At 38.0% G+C, this 22,555-nt stretch overlaps 1 protein-coding gene across 2 annotated transcripts in view; it reads right to left on the bottom strand.

Annotated features, from left to right (window-relative positions):
* Window positions 1–22,555, bottom strand: part of LOC111574999 (zeta-sarcoglycan) — a 356,768-nt gene that overhangs the window by 168,845 nt on the left and 165,368 nt on the right. The gene's annotated exons all lie outside the window — the stretch shown is intronic.

Raw genomic sequence — 22,555 nt, forward strand, 5'->3', positions numbered from 1 at the left:
TCACATGGTAAAGCCCCATCATGTTTTAAAGCTATTACACAGGGAATATTGAACTTTATAAAAACATAATTTCACAAATTAAATTGCTTCATCTGTCAGAAAAAAAAGTGCAGTTATATAATTTCTTAAAATTCTTCAGCCCTGCTGTCTTATCAGTAACCTGCCGTGTAAGAATTATGGTTGAATTACCATCATTATACCACTTACACCAGTATAAGACTTAAACTTGGATATGCTTCATTTGAGTGAGGCAATATCACAGGTATACGTCAGTCAGACCGAGTCTGGTTGAGTTAAGCTTAACAAAAGAAGCAAAATACATAAAGATAAATGGCCAACGCACTGTATAAAGTATGGCTGTTTCCAGCTGATGCACAGGCCTTTGATCAGGACAAATCTTATAATGAGGATATCTGCAGCTCAGTACAGAAATGACAAAAGTCCAGGATGTGGATGCATCAAAGACACTCCAGCAAAGACCATCAGAAACCTCTTATTCAAAGATCATAGCCAAGACTATGAGTGACCAGGTTATGTTCCATATTATGTCCTGAATGTGGTTGAAACCAAGCCAACACAGAACTGGGACGAGTGCTCAAGTAAAAAAGCACCTATTGACAGATGAAGTTCAGTGAAGATAAAAAGACAAGAATTGATAAAATACTACAGGATTAAAGTAATTGTGATGGACTCTCATTATGAACAGATTAATCTTCTCTGGGACACCAGTGGGTGTCTCGCTCAGGGTGCGAACATGTCCAGAAATGACCCTGCATGCAGTGGAGAGAAAGATAAGATGGAAGGAGGAGAAGAGTTTAGTCATGTCAGAGAGGAAGGATGGAAAGGATGAGAGGCAGAACAAGATAGAAAAGGAAAGAGAGACTGGAAGCATCTGTGAGTTTTGAGAGAGAGATAGCAGGAACGAGAAAGAAAGAGACCAAAGCACGATAAAAATGAGATAGAGGTGGAGCTGTAAAGTGGAAAGATAGCACAGCATTGAGTTCTGAGAGATAGAAAGGTAGGACGGGGAAAGAGAGACAGACAGACAGACAGACAGACAGACAGACAGACAGACAGACAGAGAGAGAGAGAGAGAGAGAGAGAGAGAGAGAGAGAGCAGATAAGATGGTAGAGGAGGACAGAGTCCATTAGTTGTAGTGCAGCAGCCGGAGTCATTGGTGGAAAGAGATACGGACATTGGCTGCAAGGCACTACTATCTCTGTCCATCTGACTCTCTAACTCTCTTTCACTCTCTTTACCTTGCTCTCTATACCTCAAATTCTCTCCCTGCTCTCTTCCTAATTCACTTCCTATCTCATTTCAGCACCTCTCTCTTTATCGGCCTCACACACAAACACACACACACACACACACACACACACGCACACACGCACACGCACACACACACACACGCACACACACACACACGCACACACACACACACACACATTCACACACATACACTATGTCTTTATTTGCTGAGACTGCATGACCTTAACACCTCACCGACTGTTGATTTTTCTTCCCCCTGCAATGCTTTTCCTCCATATAGTCTCGCATGATGATACCAACAAACCTTGATGGGAAGGAAAAAATGCTGACTTGGCCTCCTGAAGTTTTGTTTTTCTTTCAGGGGAAGAGTCAAAAGCCAATATAAAACTATTATCTTGTGTCTCCATGGGGGTTTTGCTTCTCATACGCAGAAAACAAAGTCCAAATTCCTTTTGAGCTATTGATGTTATAACAAGGCATAAAAACTGCAAAACCGAACCTTTGTTAAAGTTCTGGAATTGTAGAAAACAATAAAAATTAGCGGAATGGATTAGCGTGGTGGCTGGTGTGTACCTTTATAAAGGTATTTGGAGTTTGCCAGTGAAGATCTGCTAGAGCAAACCACTAGCAGTCCCCATTGCTACATCAAACCAGAAAATCAAACAAATATGCTCTTAAAGTTTAGCATCAATTTGAACAGTACTATTCTGAGTGCATTGTAACTTCTAGAGTAAAAGTGTGCTTTACAGTCGGTTACGATAACAAGCAAAGCAAGGCATTAGATATGCTGTATGGCAGCTAAAGAGTCTCTCTCTCTGCCTTCCAGAGAATGAAAATTTACAGTAGAATCAGTAGGTTTTCATTTATAGTCAATCCTCTTTGGTAAGTAGAGCTAAAACAGAGCTAGTCACCAATCTTGCAATTCTGAAAAATAAGGTTCAAGTCTTACTTGTAAATGGCTGCAGCCATTACTCACTGTTAAGATGCAGTGTTGAAACATTGGCATTATTCATTTGATAGTATTCAGATTGGCTGGAGGTGTGGCTCCAGGTTCACCTCAACCCTATCAGATAGGCACTCATGAATAATGTAAATGTTATGTAAATAGCTTCCTGAAGTACTCTGCTGGGGAAAACAAGGGGAATCTTTGCTGTAAGCAAAGATGGATTTAGAAAGGCCTAAGTATCATTTAGGGACTAAAATGTCACAGATATGTTTACAACAGATGCAGTTTTCAGGAAAATGAGTCAGAAAGAGTCACAATACTATATCCTTATTGGAGGCTTTGACACTACCCTCCTCTCACCTACCACAACACTCTCTGAAGTAATCCAAGACAACACATGCTGCCCAGTGTGATAGACCGAAATATGACCCAAATAGTACATGAAAAATAATAAAATTAGTTCAACAACACCAGTCTTTTGAGTTCTGGTGTGTTATAGAATCTAACACAGTGGTGTGTTTTCTTTTACACTCCAAGAACCACTTTTCACATGAATTAATCAAGATACTGGGTGACTGAACTGTGATAAGACAGAACAAAGCACATTAAAATTTAGCCGGAAATGCACTCAAGATGCGTTGAAGAGTCAATCAACCAAAACCTATCTAGAGGTGCACAGAAATATGCTGGCTGCATTAACTATGGAGCGTAAATTGATGAGTAGGGTAATAAAGTATGTGCAGCAGTTATTAAAACTTTAAACAAGCAATGCATTTGTCAAAAGGGAAAACAAGGATAACCTAGAATTTAATACCAGATTCAGATGAGGTGATTAAAGAATGTGATACTTATTGCAATCTGTTTTCCGGCAAAGGGAGGATGAAGCTACTTTAAATGTGCATACAATAAAAAGCATTCAGTATTCTGATCTACATGTTACCTGACTCATTTGTATCAAAGCACGATCTGGATATGAGAAATATATTACTGCCAAGTGGAAAGAGGGCTTAATGTTTGTCAAGTGGGCTAATGCATTAATGATGTTTTGCCTTTTCATAGCAAAGAAATTGTTCTGCAATGTTTCGCAGTCATTTCATTCGTTTTACTTTTCAGGTGCATCTGTTCACTCTCTGCATATACAATGCATATGAATCAATAGCAGAGCACTGCTGGAAAGGAGAACGTTGGAATGAGCCGCTGATCATTTTATCTCTGTATTCAGAGTCCACTCTGAATCAATAGCAGAGAAAGTGTAGCCCTGTGCTGCTATGTTTGCTATGTGTGTACTGGAGTATTCAGTAGTGACCTAGAATGCTAATCATTTTCCTGCATGCATCAACAATGGGAATCAATAGATACACAAACACACACAATTTTGTGTGTGGGTATGTTCGTCAGCTATTTCATGGGTGCTTCTCTAGGGCAACAATTTAAACACGTAGACGAACCACTGGAAACAATGAAAACCAGTCCTTCTTCTTTTTTTTAATCAACAAGTGGCATTGGATTGGCTAAGGTCCCTTCTGCATTGTGTGTTTTGTGACTTTTGAATTGCTCACTTGCTCAATAATTTACTGTTACTGCTGTTTGTTATGCTCTTCTAGTGGCTCACTCATTGTCAGGCATGCGTTTTTGTGTCTCATTTCACTTGAAGTCAAAAAAGTTGTTTCTACACCCACACAGCCTTTTGCCACTGAAAAAATCCTTTGCTTCCATCATCTCATTTTATTTATTTTTTGCCATTTTCCAAACTTGTCACAATTTTTCTTCCAATTGTAATTCAAATTTAAAGCATATTTCTGTACTTGTCCCTACTCTCCCCTTTATTGCTCCTTCACCCATCCCTTTTTGTTACTGAAATGAATTATTGCACAAAAATTAGTGAAAAATGCTTTTTTTTTTTTAAATTTTAAAAGGTTAGTTGATCCTTCTTATTTTGTGCTGGATAGCTGACCTGAAATACAAGTATTAATGGGAGTTAAATGGATTGTTTTGCTAGCAGTTCTCAAGCTTGCTAGCTGAAAGTGGAAAGGGCAGTGGAAAATGTCAATGAAATAAAAGTCAACCTTTGAATCAAATAAGTTTGAAATTGAATGGCTTAAATAAAATTATGATATTCAATGTTCTGTTACTAGGAAAATTAATTATGAGATGACATTACAACACTGATGAAATAACATAAATTGAGTTCAATTCAATAACATTCTGTCCTTTATTATTTTATATTTTCTGAAATAGCTAATTCATGTAAGCATTGATATATTTTTATTGTGATTCATATCATTAGCAACATTCATAAAACCTTTCTTTGGTATATTTTGTTCAGTTTTGAACATTTTAGGACTATGTTTTAGCCATTTTCCCCATCCCTTTCTATCCTGCTTTCCTGACTCTCTTCATTTATTTATTTTCCTCTCTTTGTTGTAAACCAATCCATTTTGTTCTCCCTTTTTCCATCCCTCCATCTGTTTTACACTTATCCCTCCTTGCCTCCCTCTTCCAATACATTTCTTAGATTGAACTGACAACTGAGTCATCAATCAATCCCATGGTGCAACACAGCCTGGAGGCCCCGCACAGCATGACCTAACTTTATTAACATCATAATGTCTTGACAGACATAAAAACAACAGCTACTGGAGCCACGTCACCACAGATACCATTACTGCATACCGTCAGCTCTAACAGGGATTTCTGTCAGTTCAGGGAGAGTCTACCTCAAGTAGGATTTTAACCCCTTGACGAATTAATTTATTTGCAATTACATTTTTTAAAAAAAGTTTGTTCTTGCTTTCCATCTGATGCTGAAATAAGTGGAGATTGTTAATTTATCCATTACACATAGAACAGATATATACTAATAATAACAGATACATAATAATTAGGTCCCACTCCGACTGGTCCTGCGAGAAACCAGTGCTTGCAAAAGGTTCCGAGGTATGTATTGAATATGCACAAACCGGCATTGGATGAATGGATACGCTCTCTTGGCTGCAGTGTGAATGAAAGTGGTATGATGCGAATCCCCGACAATAAGCGTCAAAGGGGTAAATTTGTGGAATGTGGCGGTACATGCTGAGGTTGGTAATCAATCAAATCAAAATATATTTTATTAATCCCGACGGAAATTGAGGTATCCAGCAGCGCATTATACTACAATACAATAAGGCACAGTGTGGTATAAAAGGTTAGAAGATGTATAAACAAAATAAAATGTAATATAACAAAAACACCACAAAAATAAAGGAATGAACACAAGAATTTGCCTGTGTGCACCTATGGAATGTCGAGAGGAAAGCATTAATTTACAAAAAGTCACAGAAATTACATTCAGGACCAAAATGCTGTCAGCTTTAAACAACTATAACACAGCCATCCACATCTACATCCTCATGAAGTTTAGTGCGATAAAAAAGACTAGACTGCAAGAAAATGAGAGAGGAAAAGAAAAAGTTGAAGGAGGTGAAGAAGAGTAGAGAAAACATCTGCATTAGTTGTGTACATGTGACTTCTCCAGCTCTACGACCCACCAGCAAGAAGCAGCGTACAATAAACGGCATAATTTTACTATGAGATAATTGCAGTAGATGAGAGGACGGGAGATATCACTCAAAGAAGCCTTTCTATAAAATTGTCCTTCATCTTTCGAGCAGCTCCATTTCACATAAAGAGGATGTTCAGAATCCATTATGACAAATTGGCAATCACAAATTTGCCTGCATATGACTAGTTTTGAGTCTCTGCAATTCAAGCTGAAAGCAATATGACACAGAACATCATTTTAATAATGGTAAGTACGTGGCTTTCAGCGTTAGCTTATTGTAAATTCAGTTTCAGTCACCTGTTGTGCAGCTGTGTGTGCTTTTTATTTTTTCGATATCATATGGAGCACCTCAGCTTGTCCAATAACAGATATTTCAGTGGAAATGAACACGGATGTGCAATGTCATCCTACCTTATTATGTAACTAAATGAGTGTTATTGTATATGAGATGTGAATTATGTGTCCAGTCAGATTCAGCTTGGTGGACTCGATAAATGAAGGCAGAGTGGGAGCAAACGCACACGTGTGCTGCCTGATAATGTATGTGAACGCTAACTAGATAAATGAACAGACCGGTGGACAGGGATGGATTTGACGTGGAAGAAAGGGTGGATAATGAATGAAAGGGTGAAAGGGTGCACTTGTAGACAGAAAAATCAGACAGCTTTAGATTTTTTTTTTTTTCCACAGCAAAAATCCATATCAAAGTGTAGTTAATATGCACGCACGGCCTGATGGGTGCTGCTGCTATATGTGAAGTGCTGGGGGCGATCCAGTGTATCTGTCAGACAGCATCACACAGCTGGGCTCTCTCCTCATCTGCTTTTATTCAGTCAATATCACTGCTTAAGTATCACTGCATGTCTGATGGCCTTGATGTTCTCTCTTTGTTTCTGTAGTTCTCTTCGTTTTTTTTTCTAGGAGGAAACCTGATATTTGTAGCATTAATGTGTAATAATTATGGATGTTGGCCACAACACAATTCTACAATTAAATTTTTTTGAGAGTGGTACCACTATGATCTAGATAGTACACTTTGAGAGTGCAATTATTTTTTAAATAAAGTATTAGACTTCCTTATTTTTGAGAAATGAGTGCTAGACATTCTCTACAGTTCAGTTCTACACTTAATAAAGTTAAAAATAATCTGGGGAACAATACTGTCGGATTAAATATCACAGTGCCGTCTTTTTTATCTCCACTTCAAGATATTCTCCACTTTTCAAAGCAATTAGTACTTCTATTTCCAGGTAACTTCTGCTTTCATTCTTGTGTGAATCAGTTAATTCTTCTATTATGCACTCATTGAGTTTAGCTTTTTTTTTTAAGGTTTAGAAAGTGTTGAGAAAGGCTGCAGACAGGATTTTAGGACAATTACATTTTGTTTTTTTTCTTAAATATATCTTATAATCCTGAAACATTTTGTGCGAAAACAAAATTACAGATTTTCTGAACAGGACTCCATCAGATCAGTTACTATTGACTGCACAAAACTGAAGCATGGTAAATCTACAATGTTATGGTTGAGTGCATGTTGTAAGAGCAACCAATCAAACCATTGTCTCTGTAATCCTGTGATCATAAACAATATGTATTTTCTTTCTTATGTAACCTTTTGCAACCATATTTTGGTCAATTCTATGCTGCAATACACTCTATATTATCAGAGTATGACACAGAGAGACAGTCAGTTATGTGGGTTGAAGGAAATGTTGAGATCCATAGCAGATACAACACTGTAGGTCAGCAGGTGTGCCTGTGTGTGACCGACAACGCAACAAGGGGATCTCATGCCGAATACTTACACATGCAACAAATTGTTGCTACCGTGCATGTACATTTGTTTTTCATGTGTTTGTGTGTGTGTGTGTTTGTGCCAGTGTGCTAAAACACCGAGCCAACTGAATTGGGAACACTCTCTGTTGGCTGTAGGTTGTTGGTTTGGACAGCCTGCCATTCCTCTCTGTCACTGTGGGCATTCAGGTGTTCAGCCAGTGGATGGATCACACACATGCAGACACACTCTCTCTCTCTCTCTCTCTCTCTCTCTCACACACACACACACACACACACACACACACACACACACTCTCTCTCTCTCTCTTATACACACAGTGCAAGGAACTCAAGCGCACATGCATAAAGACAATCCGCAAACAAGCAAACACAGGTATGGACAATCACAAAATCACACTGCAGCTACATGCACCAGCAAACGCACAGGAATATTGTCAAACATAAACAATGCGTTCACACTTAAACAATTCAGACACACACACACACACACACACACACTCACACACACACACACACACACACACACACACACACACACACACACACACACACACACACACACAAACGGGGCTCCTGAGTAGTGAGGCGTTTGCTGTTCCAACAGATTTACGAGGTTCTGCTGCAGGCCTAGTGTAAAAAGAGAAGACTTAAAAGGACAACTCCTGCTCTCCTTCTCTGTCTCACACACAAAAACATGCACGCACACACACACATAGTATACCTAAGCCAAGAGCACAACAGCTGTCCCCATATAAACAACCTGTGACAGATGGAGAGACAGGACAAAGGGATAGCAGCATCAGGGAGAAGGGCAGCTACTAAAAACAGAAGGGAGGGAAAACTACACAATGGTGTGACTGTGTGTTTGTAGTTGTGGGTTTTTTGGTGCAGTATGATGGGCTTTTTCCCAATATGACAGCCTAAACAGTCTTTGTAACACTCACTGCAAGTACAAACTTGCCAAAAAGAATAACAAAATCTGATACTACTTGGTAGAGATCTGAGCTCATTTAACTTTGAAGGTGAATGATTGTACATCAACCCCAGCCACTACACTCTTTTGCACTTTGGCACCAAATTAAAACATAAGGTGTTTAATAAACAACCTAGATGCTCTTTCATCAGTGCACTTTTTCCTATTCATCGGAGTGTTTGCTGAAACTCTGTGTTAGTGCTAAAGGGGCTGCTTTACTATCATCTCTATTTATAGAGGCTCCGGAGTAAAAAGTTGTTCTCATTTGTCTCTGCCTAGATTTATCTCCATCCAATGATGTCTTTGGTTTGTTTAGGACCCTTGAGACTAATTAGTGGATGATGGAAATGGAGAGGGAAAACAAGAGAAGCTAGACAAAAGTGAGATACAGTAAAAACGAAAAGAAAAGAAAAAAGAAAGAATGAAGCAGGTAAATTCAGAGAATACAGTAAAACTAAAATCCTCATGTTGATCCCAAACATGGTCAGCAGGGAAGATTACCCAATCTGCAGCAGCTGTCATTTCATCGCATTATCCCATCACAGGCAGCTGCAATGAATAATTTTGCCTTAGCAGGTAGTTGAAGTGTGAAAAGCTGGTTGCTTTAAACTGGTTGGGTTAAACTGGCTGCTCTGAACTGTTTGAAAATAAATGGTTGAACAGCACTATGCTTTGCCACTGTCTCAAAGCAGAACAAAATACCCGCTTCTACCTCCAGAAAGAAGGAAAAGTTAAGAAAACAACACAGTAGATGCACTAAATGTTGTTTAATAGATGTCAACTAAAGCAAAGCATAGTTCTTCCAGGCAGTCTCACGTAAACTTTATGGTATAGCGCTTTTAAAATCCGAACTAAGGTATCCACTAACTTACAGGACACTTTTGTGTTAAATACTTAAAATTATATCAGAACAAAATATCTCTATACCTAAGCTCTTAAAACCTAATTTTAAAATGTCTGTTCTGTGAGACTGCTTGCTGAACGCAGCAACTCTAGTACCAAAATGGGAATTGTCTATGAATGCCTATGTAGTTTAGGAGCCTGGACTATGAACGTGATTTACTTTTGTTCATTGGAAACTGATTAAGATTCCTACACATAAAGCTTGTGAGATTTCTAGTGTTGAACATTCATAATAATATCTATTATTTAGTAACTCCTTCTGCTTCTATGCCACTTCAAAGGATACAGCCAGTTTAAGCTAAATATTTATCACAGTGGGTTTTCATTGCTTTGGCAAGTAATAGCACTGTTTTAAACCCTATAGAGTCATACCGAGCTGAAAATCTGTATTTCAGCACCATGGAGAGCTCCTTAGTATCACAGTGCTGGGCAACAAAGAGCACACAACAGTCCTGAAACAGAAACCACTGCTCTACACAAGTTCAAAATAATGACAGATCTGCAGAACAAAACTTATTCAGAACCTATCAATCAATCAGACTTTATCCATGTAGGATGTTTTCAACAAATTAAATGCTGTTCGAAGTGATTTGAAAGCACTTGAGAATGATAACAACAGATTTGGAGACTAAGGGTGCTTTCACACCTGTTAGTCCGCTAAAGTGGTTCGTTTGGACCCAAAAGTTGTTACAATGTTGCTATTTTCAACTGGTTCGGTTCACATTCACACCAGTGTTTTTTTGCAGTTGAACCTACTCCAATTAATGTTATATCTCCCCCCAGTTGTTTGGCGGCGCTGTTTACAAAACAAGGCGTTTAAGTTTGTCCCCTGTTCATCGTAAACGCAGGCTCTCGATCAAACTCGTGTGGAGAATGTGGTTTAGCTAGCGTGAGTTTTTTTGCGCCTCCCAAAATTCCCTGTGCAGGTTGCTACGGAAGCTCCCGTAGACCAAAAAGTCTGCTGCACCATCAAGCCGGTCCGAATGGAGACAGGTTTGTGTTCTCACCAGGAGCGAACCGAACTGGAGTTCACATAGAAGCGGACCGAGACCACCTCCCGAAAGTGGTCTCGGTGTGGTTCGTTAGTCCGAACCAAAAAAATCTGGTATGCTTTCACATCAGCCCAAACGAACCGTACTTGCAGGTGTTGCGGACTCCAGTCCGCTTTAAGCGGACTAAAAGACGTAGGTGTGAAAGCACCCTAACTGACACCATCAGAGATGAGTAGTTATGGGTAAAGTAATAGAAGCAATACAATAACAATAACTTGAAGGGAATTATGAAATATTATAAGCAACAAATTGATTATAGTAATACCACCAAGTGTTCATGATATAAATTAGAATGCAACTCTGTACAATTGTTAGTTTAGATGCTACCCTTATCATTGTGGCTCTCTGCAAGATCGGCAAGGTACTGCTGCTGTTCTCTGTTTTGTTTCTTTCACTGTCATTATGTTTGTCTCACTCCCCTTGAATTCTTTTCCAGCCCCATTCTTGCTCTTCCAATATTGTTGATTTCTTTCTCGTCAGCCTCCCTCCCTTTCCTTCTTTCTGGCACATTGCCTCCCGCTGAGTCAGTATCTGTCAATCAGAAAGCTGTCACTGTTAAACACCGCCAACACCAACAACAGACTTAAGCAAGGTTTTTTTCTCCTCATGAAGAGATAGATGGAAAGTGTCATGGATTGAGAGTCCGCTGGTGATGCAGTCTGCCTTTTTTAAAAAATTTTTTTTACAGCTCTTTGAAAAGCACAACAAAAGGTGATGAGTTAGAAAGCTGTTTTCCGGTGCAGCGCGTCGGCCACATTAAATCACACAACAGGAAGGTGAAGACTCTTTCATGCTACACAATCGAGGTGTCAGTCCTGAAATGCACATGTCAGTTTTCGGGTCCAATGCTGCATTTTCTCTTATGAGCACATACTCAGTCACAGTTACTATAAATAGCACCTTGCTGCTTCATATGAAAAAGGCAATGTAGAACACTCAATACTTGAGATTTAAAATAATACTAATTTCATCTCCTGAAAGTCAGCATATGCCATCACTGATTTATTAAAGAACATATAACCCGCTTGGAACTGTCCCTGATAAATCCTCCAAATACCTTTTATTTTAGTTATACAACCCCCCCATAAAACACATCAACTCACATCTTCAGTGTCACACACAGTCAACTCTTGTATCAAAAGTCTATTACAAAAGGTTTGCTGTGCACAACTTCACTCTGCTAAATCACGGTGTAGAGAAAGCCAGTGATGTGGTGGCAGCGTTTCAAAAAGGGACGTCAGACTTCAGTACAGATTGAGAACATGATGATGGGCCGAAAGGGCAGACATGAGAGCAAGAACAGAAGCTTATGCTGAGTGTGTGTGTGTGTGTGTGTGTGTGTGTGTGTGTGTGTGTGTGTTACAGTAGAGAAGATAAATGCTGTGACTTTGAGAAAGGGACAACAAAATAACTATTTCTCTCTCCCACTGTGTTATTTCTTAGAGGGGGTATTACAGTGGTGTAGACAGCTCCCTGTGTTTATGTTTGTGTGTGTGAGATAGTAACACTTAAGAGAGGGAAATACTGGCAGGAATCACAAGGGGGGCCGAGAGACGCTTTCCAAGGGCAGCTGCACTGTGAGAGATGTGATGGACGCCTGCTGTAAGTGCATCACATGCGAGAGTGTGCGTTTGTGTGCGTGTGTGTAAATCTTTCCTGGTGACAGAATCAGCACACAGGCTTTATGACCCTGCTCAGAGAGGTGGCCTCCTCTATCATCACCGCCCCCACCTCTTCCCCAGAACACATTAATACACACAACACGTGCGTAATTTTTGTCCCTGTCTCCACACTAACTCTTTAGGCCCGTGCATGTCTCTCACAGTTTTATTCTCTGATTGTTCTTCATACAAAGGTATAAATACTGGATTAACCCCTGTGTGAGTGTGGTGACTCATTGTGTCTATGTCATCACCAAGTTTGCCACACTGGGACTCTAATAAACTGGCAGAGATGTTAAAGATTCTAGTCTTTTTGATATCATGTGTCTATCTGTAAAATCAACCATCCAATAAAGGCAGCAATGCTTAAAAAAAATCTTACAATAAAAGGAATGGATGACACAAAAACACCAGTGTGAGTTAAAAACAAACAGAGCTAGACAGAGGTAGGTAGATACTTCATTCACTTAAATTTATCCACTTAAATTCAAGGTATCCAGTCACTCACACGTGTCATTTAAGAAAATAAGGAAACCAATGGACAAAAGACTGCACAGTTCACATGCAAACCATGCTGGTTGAAGACTAAGGTGCCAAAATTGTCAATATTAACAAGAAAGGTGCAAAATTGTTAGTATTAACAATAAAAAATGGTTTACAAGTCCAAGTACAGTGTATAAATAGAAAAAAAAAACTTTTTCTTTGATGCTGAATGCCACAAATGATTAGTCATGATGTTACACACAAACATCCATTTTTTGGACTAGTTTCTTTATTGCTTCATTTTAATTTTTCCATTTACAGTTTTTTTCTCTACCTCCACTCATCTAGCTGCCCTCTTACTTCATTTTTGCCCCCTTTTACTTTTTAAATAACTACTAGGTGTTATAATTTATTTTGTAAAACAAGTTCAACAGTTTTTTTTTTTTTTGATTTTGCACTTAACATTATTGAGTGGATCTCTTTTATGTGAGCTACTTTGGTAACGACAAAGCTCAAAGATTACCTTTACCTGTTCTCGCCTTCCTCGTTTTTCTGACTCTTTTCTTCCAGTTCCCCTCTTTCTATCTCTGCTGCCATCATTCACTGCACTTGCATTTCTTCCTGACTCCCATCCTAATTGAGTTGTGTGTTGTCAGCCCAGCAGCCCCACTCAAAGCTCCTTTTCATGGTTTTGACCAAAGACTGTATTTGTGAGTGATGTGTGTGATGTATGTCCAGCAGTCTCTCATGTCCAAGTCCCTCCATGGAGCACTCATACATCAACCTCCCAGGCCTGCACCACATAATGGAATGAGGAAAGACTGGCTGATAAAGTGGGGATGAAAGAGAAAAGTGTTGGGAGATAAGGAAATTAGTGATGGAGAGACAGGCAATTGACTGCGTGACTAAAATTCAGGTCTTCTTCTCTTTCATTTTTTCTTTCTGCCATAGTAACATCCACATTCCCTCCAAAAGGCATCTCTTTGTTCCTCTTTGAAATGCTTTAACTACTCTAACCTCTTATGTATTTGCTCTACTCATCAAAATTAAAAGTTATTTTGCCTCACAATCTAAATGTTATGAGTAATTTTCTTTTGTCAAGCTAACTGCATTTTAGCCCTCATGAGAATCCCTCTCCTCCACACTAGCACACTGACTGTTTTCCTATTTCCTCAGTTTAACACCTTCTCTAGGTCACCTTTTATTCAAAGTAAACCATAACATGCATGTGAAATTAAAATTATTACTCACACATACTATTTACAAAAAAAATGTAAGATTTATAGACTATGTATGCGCACTGCCTTGAGTTTGTCAATCAGATTTGGTGGCTTTCTAATATTTTGGCACTTAGTGAACTCCCCTGAACTTTTCATTTACCTTTTTTTCAATACTGCAAAGGCATGTCTTTGATTTAAAAACAAAACAAACAACAAAAAAAACGTCTCCCTCACTCTCTTCTCTCTGGGTCTCTCTCACCAGCCTTCTGAATTCAATTTTAATATCTGGGATTTTGATGGAATTCTAATGTGAGTGCAAATGAAAGTTAATGAGCAGTTTACCTTCAAAATACGCCCCCCCCCCCCCAAAAAAAAACACACAAAAAAAACCAAACTCAGTAGTAACATACTGTATGCTTGCAAACATTTCCATCTAGAGGAGTAATGTACCAAGCAACATCAAAATGCTACAATGCAGTTCTGAGGATGTGTTTCATTGCATTTTTGTGTGTGTATTTGAGTAAATACGTGTGTCCACTCCACACACAGACACACACACACACACAATACACAATATGCATACAATCTCTTTCAAGGACACTCAGGTAGCTCTTTGGCTTTGAGCCAATAGAAAAAATAGATTAAAAAAAAAAAAATCTTGCATTCCACTTGAACTTGCACCCTGACAGTATATAGGAGGTTACAAGGATATGGACGTTGCATACAACCGCACACACATTGATGAATGGAATTTCTGAAAACTCAATTGCTGTGTGTACATCTTTCATGGGTTGCTAGTGTGTGTGTCAGCAAAGCAGTCAGAGCTGAGTTGCTAGTTTAAAAGCTGACGTGGGACTATGGCCAGATGGATGGAAATATATTAGCTAAAACAGAGGTCAGAGGAAACCAAGTGGGTATGAAAGCTTGTGTACAGACAACTGTGTCATTACTGACCAAAATAAGGATGTATGATACACACTTTGCAGGACAAGGTGATTAATAAGTCATTTCACTAAGAGAAGTGTAATACTCAACTTAACCAATAAATTAATACTGCACTGAATGCTTAGTGCTAAGCTTCAGCACATGCTGTATCGGAACAAAGGCCTATGGGCATTATAGAAAGCAAGAGGGTTGAGCTTTATACCTGTTTGTATGGCCTAAAGGACAGATTTGGTTGAGCTAAAAAAAAGATAAAGTGTTCATTAACTCACAAGATGGATAAAAGCAAGCCACACTTTATGTAAGATGCACATCCACTTCACAGCTTTATAAATCTGCTACCCTGTGATTAGCTGTGTGGTTTCTTATCAACAACTGCCCTTATCGTAGTCCCTAGTTTTTAACACAAAGGCTTATATTAGCGTTTTCTATCACATCTTTCATAGAAGTCGACATTATGGGCTTCATTTTTAGTCTTACAGTAAGTTTTTAATCATGTTTTGCTACAACAGACATTTTAGTTGTGTGTCTCTGCTCACACGTCGGTCTGAAACAGATCAGGCTTCACACAAACTGTCCCTGAGCTTATAAAAAGCCACAGATACATAAGTTTAATGAGCACAGACCATTTAATACAGAAACTCTCCAAATTCACATACAACCAAATGCTAATTCCGTTGTATGTTGGGGAAATGGAGATAACTGCATTTTCTAAACCAGGCAGCAGTGAAGATGCAGAGCTCAGCATCAGTGTATGCAGCATGAATGAGCAGCAAGTGTTTATATGAAGGGCCTTCTGTGGGAGATAAGTCGTGGACATACATGATTGGATGGCACATGGAAAATGTGATTACAAAACTATTTCTTGTCTCAACCACCGACCAGGCTTAATTAAATTGATTAGACTGCTAAGATTTAATTTTTTAATTCCATATATCTTTTATTTCAGGGTGCAGCAATGTAATATTTTTACTTTTTGAATAGTGTCAGTGATCTCTGCAGTATAGTAAGTTAATGCACCAAATATTAGCATGCAGCCTACTATCATTTCTCCAAAAGCAAGCTATGCAATAAGGTGTTTGCACCATGAATGAGTTGGTTTTAAGAGTATATATACTAAATGAATATATTGCACATTTTTGCTACATATAATACCTTATTATTCCTGAGATTTCTATGTGTTTTAGTTACCATGGAGCTACTTTACATTCACCTGGACTTAAGACGGTTCTCATGTACACACACAAATACACAAACACATGCACACAAACACACACCTGTTTCTAAAAACAACAAACAGATGCCTCTTCCCCAGCATGCAGCATTGACCTGTGCCGGCTGTTACCGTGGTGATATGATTTATTAATTAGTCTGCTGTTTGATTGGCTTGTTAAAGGACAAATCTAATGAGGTACTTGTAGATGAGAGAGGTGGAAGTGATTTATCACTGGCGCCAATCACCCCTCACACAAACACAGAGGAGATAAACTGTGCCCACAGACAGGAACACACACACAAAAATCACCCGTGCAACACTTGTTACAGCGTTGACCCTGAACATGGCCAAGGTGTTTTCGTTCGAATGTAGGGTCACAGCAGATGCCATAAGTTTGTATCTATTACAACACAATCTGGCCCCCAGAGGCCAACAGTTTAGCAATAATTAAACACCAATGCCTCACTGAGGAAAAGGGTGAACCATGCTAGTTGTGAACAGTACTCCTCAAAAATGTACTTTTTTGAGGTATTGCAACTCTACAGAGGAACAGTTAATACTTCAGTCCATCTAAAAATGTTAAGCCTCTAAATGTGCACTGAGAATTGCTCGTCACAGCGACACAGTGACCTCACAATATATTATCTCTGTTGTTTCTTAATTAGCAATATGTTAATTCTGTGTGTGATAGAGGGCCATGCTTGTTCTATGGCATCTGTCCTGGATGGTAATGTATTCTGTCGAAAACTGAGCCATTGCACTGAAAGTAATTCATTTCACATTGCATTTGCAATTTCAAAAAAGAAAATTAAACCTGATCCCGAAAGTATCATTTGAACATGTTTAAGAGAAACATGAACCAATATGCAAATTCGGTCACTTCACTTTGTCAAAAACTGAGACAAGTCCGCATTCATATGACCTTACTGCCACAAGCTGTAAACCACTGATAGAGAGTAATTGCCAAGGCCTATAGTTTACAAGAATTTTATATTAATAAGAATGTCAAGAAGCATAACTGCAAGACTTACGTGAATTGCAGATGAAACTTGTATAAAAGTGGATTTCTCTTTTGTTGTGATGGTTGAATACAGATTTAGATTGGAGCATGGAGGTTATGGTGAAGTCATTTCTCACTTGGAACTTTGCTTCACTCTGATTCATTCATTTAATGTCATGGCCATATACATTGAAAAAATCATTCTCTGTACTTTGCACATGTATAATACGTACAGAAACAACCTTTGACATGGTTCTGTTTTCTATATTATTTGGGAATGTGTGGTTTGTGCTTAGGAGAGTGTAAATGCACGCTCAGATTCCAAGGCTTGGTGTGTACTTGTATATGTGTCTACATGTGAGAAACTCTTAGTTGATAAGGTTGTGTTAGCGTAATGTAAATTAAATCATTGGCATGAACTTGTGTGTGCGTGAGCGTTAAGTCTGTCAGAGCTTATTGTCAGTTCTTTTAATTAAACTCATCCCCAACTGAGAGGAAGAAAGAGAGAAGGAGGAAGAGAAAAGAGCTGTGGATGTGGATGAAAGAACAAGGCGAGGAGGAAAAAAAGGCACAAGTGGAAAAGAAGAAGAAAGAGAGAGAAGAAAAAAGTTGTTCTGCGTTAAGGTCATAGAAAAAGAGAAAGAGGAGGGAAGCGGCAGGCAGGGGGTGAACTAAACAAAGAGGTATGTATGGAGATAAGATAAAAGAATGAAAGAAGGAAAAAAAGGTCAAATGGAAACAAATGGAACAAAAGAAAGGGCATAAGATGAGATGAGACTATATACATATATGTGTGTGTGTGTGTGTGTGTGTGTGTGTGTGTGTGTGTGTGTGTGTGTGTGTGTGTGTGTGTATACACACAGAGTATATACCAGTTCCAAAGAACTCAAATAGAAAACCAAATGGAAAAAAAAAATAAAAATAGGAAGACTGAGGATTGCTAGATGAAGGATGAGCACTAACTTCAGCTCCACACAATTTCTGTCAGGGCAGAAATTGTGCACGTGTGTGTGTGTGTGTGTGTGTGTGTGTGTCAACCATGTGATCTAAGGTCTTCAGTGTCACTACACTGCCTCTGCTGTGATCGCAACCCATTCATCATTTGAACATCTGGTGCCCTTGCAGCAACACACAAACATACGCACACACGCACGTGCGCATGCATAAACACTGACTCCTGAATTTGTTATTTTTGCCTTGTTACTACCTTTATGACATTTTTCCCCTCCAACCAATCTTTGTTGATCAAGGATTGATCCAGTGACTTTTTGAGTACCCAAAATCCCCCTTTCAGCCTCCCTCTTCATCTCACCTGCCTGCTTCTCTTTATCCCATCATCAATAATCTTGTGAGAGAGGACAACATGCATCACAACATGCACTCCTGCAAGGCAGACCTATCACAAAGGGAAGTCAAAAATAAATATTTCTGATTAATGACAACAATAGTAACAATTATATGTGGTAAAACCCTATTGAAAGTAGATGCTAGTTGCTAATAAATTTTATTTCACACCTTTTGAGCTCACACCTCTACAGCACTAACGTAAAAATGTGAGTGTGATCACTATGTAAATATGTACAACTAAATAAGGCACTAACTAAAAGCCCATGTGAGAGCTGGTATCACCATAACAAGAGCTCTGAGCTGGGAGAGGTATTAAGAAACTGGTCTCAGCAAATCAGAGGCCAAACACCATATTCTGTGAAGAGAAGAATCACTGGTGTTGTACAGTTCGCTTGGGAAACCTAATGAAAGTAACAAGAAGAGAACTTAGTGTCAATCCCCAGATGCTATAGCCACTTGCAGTAGCACTAAGCTGCATTCAGTCCCTACTTGCACCACTATAAATACATTCCACTGGGAGGGTCCTGAGAAAAAAGGAAATCTTTAGCTGTGGTGTCCTGAGATAAAATGCCAGAATCCTGGAGTCAGTAGTAAATGCAGTAAATACACTACATGCTTGAATTAAGCAGTGATTTGAAATAATAATAATAATAATCCTTTTTTTGTCCCAATGCAAATCAGACTTCTTAAAAGCAATATAATATATAAAAATGCTTACCAAATGCAAATACTGCAGGTATAAAACTATAAAGTTGGACTTACTACCATTAAATATTCATTAACATTATTGATGCATGACCCTGTTGGAGTTGTTACAGTCACTTGTGGTTCACTCAAGGTTGCACAGACTCCTGCTTCCACTACATAAAAACCCTTTGGCAGAATGTTGACATGAGCTTGCACATAACCAACACACCACATTTAACAACCAAGTTTAAGTTTTGGATGCCGTAACATTAAGTCAAGCTGAAATGAAGTTCTGGCACCGACATTTGTCATTTTAATCAGAGAATAAATCTCCAAGATGTACTGATGAGCAGGTGGTATGAGTTGCACCAGTTGATTGTAGAAAACAGTGAAGTGGTTTGTCACTGTCTCAGCTATTTTACCAACCTGAGCGTCACAAGAGTCAATCACCGGTGGAAACAATATCTCAAATTCACAATTTAATTTTCGCTCACATAAGGTGGAAATTACTTGCAGCGAGGAACCTTTCTTTAACAAGACCAGCATGCCGAAGTGGACAGAACACAAAGATACCGATCCATCCCATATTTATACAAATATACAAACTGTGAAGCCAAGAGAAAGGTTGTATTTCTTTCTAGGTAAATAATTTCACACCAAATCATTACCACAAAACCTGCACAATACTGAAACACTTGCATTTTGGATTGTTTGGGATAACGAATTACAGTTTAATTTGCAATTGTGCATAGAAATTACATGATTCAAGCATTTCAAATTTTTGGTAATGCAGTTTATTACATTTAAACGTTGGATCTAAACCGGCAAATCACATGAACCCAGTAGAGTGAATAGAGGACAGCTACTGAGATCTATGAAGCCAGCTACTGTTTCACTCTGGCACCTTTGTCATCTCAGAACTAGTGGCAAACTGAAACTTATGAAGCTTCACTTACCTCACAAGGACCTGGAAATTGTTATATACTACTGCTACCCCCTGTATATGGTGTTGACAAAGTGCAATCATATCCATTAGTTTAGAATGAAGCTGCCAGACTCTTGACTGGTACAAAGAAAAGACAGCACATCAACCCAGTTCTGGCTCATTTGCTTTGGCTACCAGTGAAATACAGAATGGAGTTTTAATTGTTACCGTGTGTTTCTGATGTCCTTAATTGTTTAGCTCTGCAATACATTACCAATGTACTAACTTTATTTCCTGCCCCGAGGTCACTTCGGTCGACTTCACAGTTCCTCTTCTCACACCTCCAAAACCAAAGGTGATAGAGCTTTGTCAGATATCACACCCAGGCAGTGGAAGAGCCTCCTGTTCCACATTAAATCCTGTCTCACTGCTGGCAATGTCAAATCAAATTGAAAGGCTCACATTTTTTCCTTTGCTCTTAGTTTTTCCTCAAGTCGTGTCCTCTTTCTTTGTATCACCCTGCTGTTGCACATTGATCATCTTCCTGATTTCACTCAGTTTTCTCTCTTACCTTTTGCCATTATAGATCCACTTGTTTTTGTAATCCTGCCAATATGCTTTACTTTAACTATTGTGTTCATCATCTTTGTCATTTCCTCCTTGCATTTGTATACACTATGTTTGTGTCTCTCCTATACTTTGTCCTTTCTCTCCCTGTACTGCTGTACAGATTTAATGTGCAGCTAGTAGTCTCTACTTTTGTAGACTTTTAACGATAATGAGGTCATTTCATGAAATGTCAGTTAGTGCCTCCCACCTGACTTCCTCAGAATCAATTTTTATTTTTTAGTATGTTCAATTTTTTCCTTCATATTTGGAATGTTTTTCAGAGTTTCAGGTCCTTGTAGTACAAAGGGAAGGAGTCAAATTTTCCTGCTTTTTCATTTTTTTTCATTATTATGCTATATATATATATATATATATATATATATATATATATATATATATATATATATATATATATATATATATATATATATATATATGCAAACTATATCATAATTTCACGAGCAAAACTGTGCCAATTAATGTCTATGACAGAGGGTAATAAAAACAAGTATTGGTACCCTGCACATGTTGTGCTGCTTTATAGTAATTAACTGGAGATCACAACATAAATCACACTGTCTTAATCTTAATATTTAAAGTTGTTTAGTAAATTCAAAACCCCAATCCAATTTCTCTACTGAAAAAGAGGTTACCTCAATGGCTCACTAAAGATACTTGACTTACTTAAAATCACATTTTTAAAAAAAAAAATATTTTATTTTATTGCCATAATGTTTTTTTCTTTGTAGTAGGCCTGAAACAGAAATGTTGTAACTCATTTATTACTGCATTTTTTCTCTTGAATGGATTTGCTGTATCCTGTTTATGATAATATATAATATAAATAATTAAGACCTCTTGAATATTTATTGCATAACAAAATGTATATGACATTTTCACTTTGCATGAAATTACCACTTGTACGATAGAAGCAAGGATTTGTTTTTAAAAAAATTTCGACTTTGCACTTTTTTCCCTTTTGTTTTATAAAAAAACCCTCAGTTTTAGAGTAAATAGGTTGTCAAGTAGATCTCTTTTTTTCTTGTGGGTTTTATTCAATCTTGTGAAGTCCAAATGGAAGTTATGCAAACACTTTGAAGCACGCTTAATAATTGAGAGATGATCACCTTTTGATTAATAAGAAATGTGTCCTTTTAGAATTTTTAAGCTGAGAGAAACACTGGAGCTAACTCATGAACCCTATGAAGCATTTCCCATTTGTACCAGTGTTTTTACTTGCATAATGAAATGTTTATGAGATTAATAATTGAAACACATTTGTTCATGGGTGATTAAGGATGCAGCAGGCTACAATTTTAAAGACCACCGATGGTGCTCATAGGTCTGGGGATGCAAGGTTGAAGTAATTACCTGTCCAGTGAGAGATGTGGATGAAGATAGCAGCCTCCTGTGCCTCGTGCTAGGAAATTTTTAGTCCAAACTAATTTCAATCACATATATTTAGTATAACCAAAGTAATAGTTGGTGCAATAGTTTAACAGGTTTTGTGGAAAGAGTTTAGAGAGTTGTGGCTAACTCAGACCTCCACTTAGTGAGTAAATGTTGCACATATAACCAAATGTTAAAACTTTAACCACAAATGAAAAATCCAGGAAATTTCTAACACACTATTACACTTTAAGTGTTCCAACTCCAAAACTATGTTTAAAAATGACTATTTATTTGGAAACTTTTTGTCATCAACCGTGACTCCATTACAAGAAGACACATAAAAATCACAGAACAAACTGTTTACTATTGAACTCTTCTGACCCTTGTGCTATGATGTATACTTTACATCTGTAATGACAAATACAGATGGGGAGGTAGCAAACTGGTGCAAATATATATATATATATATATATATATATATATATATATATATATATATATATATATATATATATATATATATATATATATATATATATATATATATATATATATATATATATATATATAAAACAATGTTATGAA

Source organism: Amphiprion ocellaris, chromosome 4 (assembly GCF_022539595.1).
Source record: "Amphiprion ocellaris isolate individual 3 ecotype Okinawa chromosome 4, ASM2253959v1, whole genome shotgun sequence".
NCBI lineage: Eukaryota > Metazoa > Chordata > Actinopteri > Pomacentridae > Amphiprion > Amphiprion ocellaris.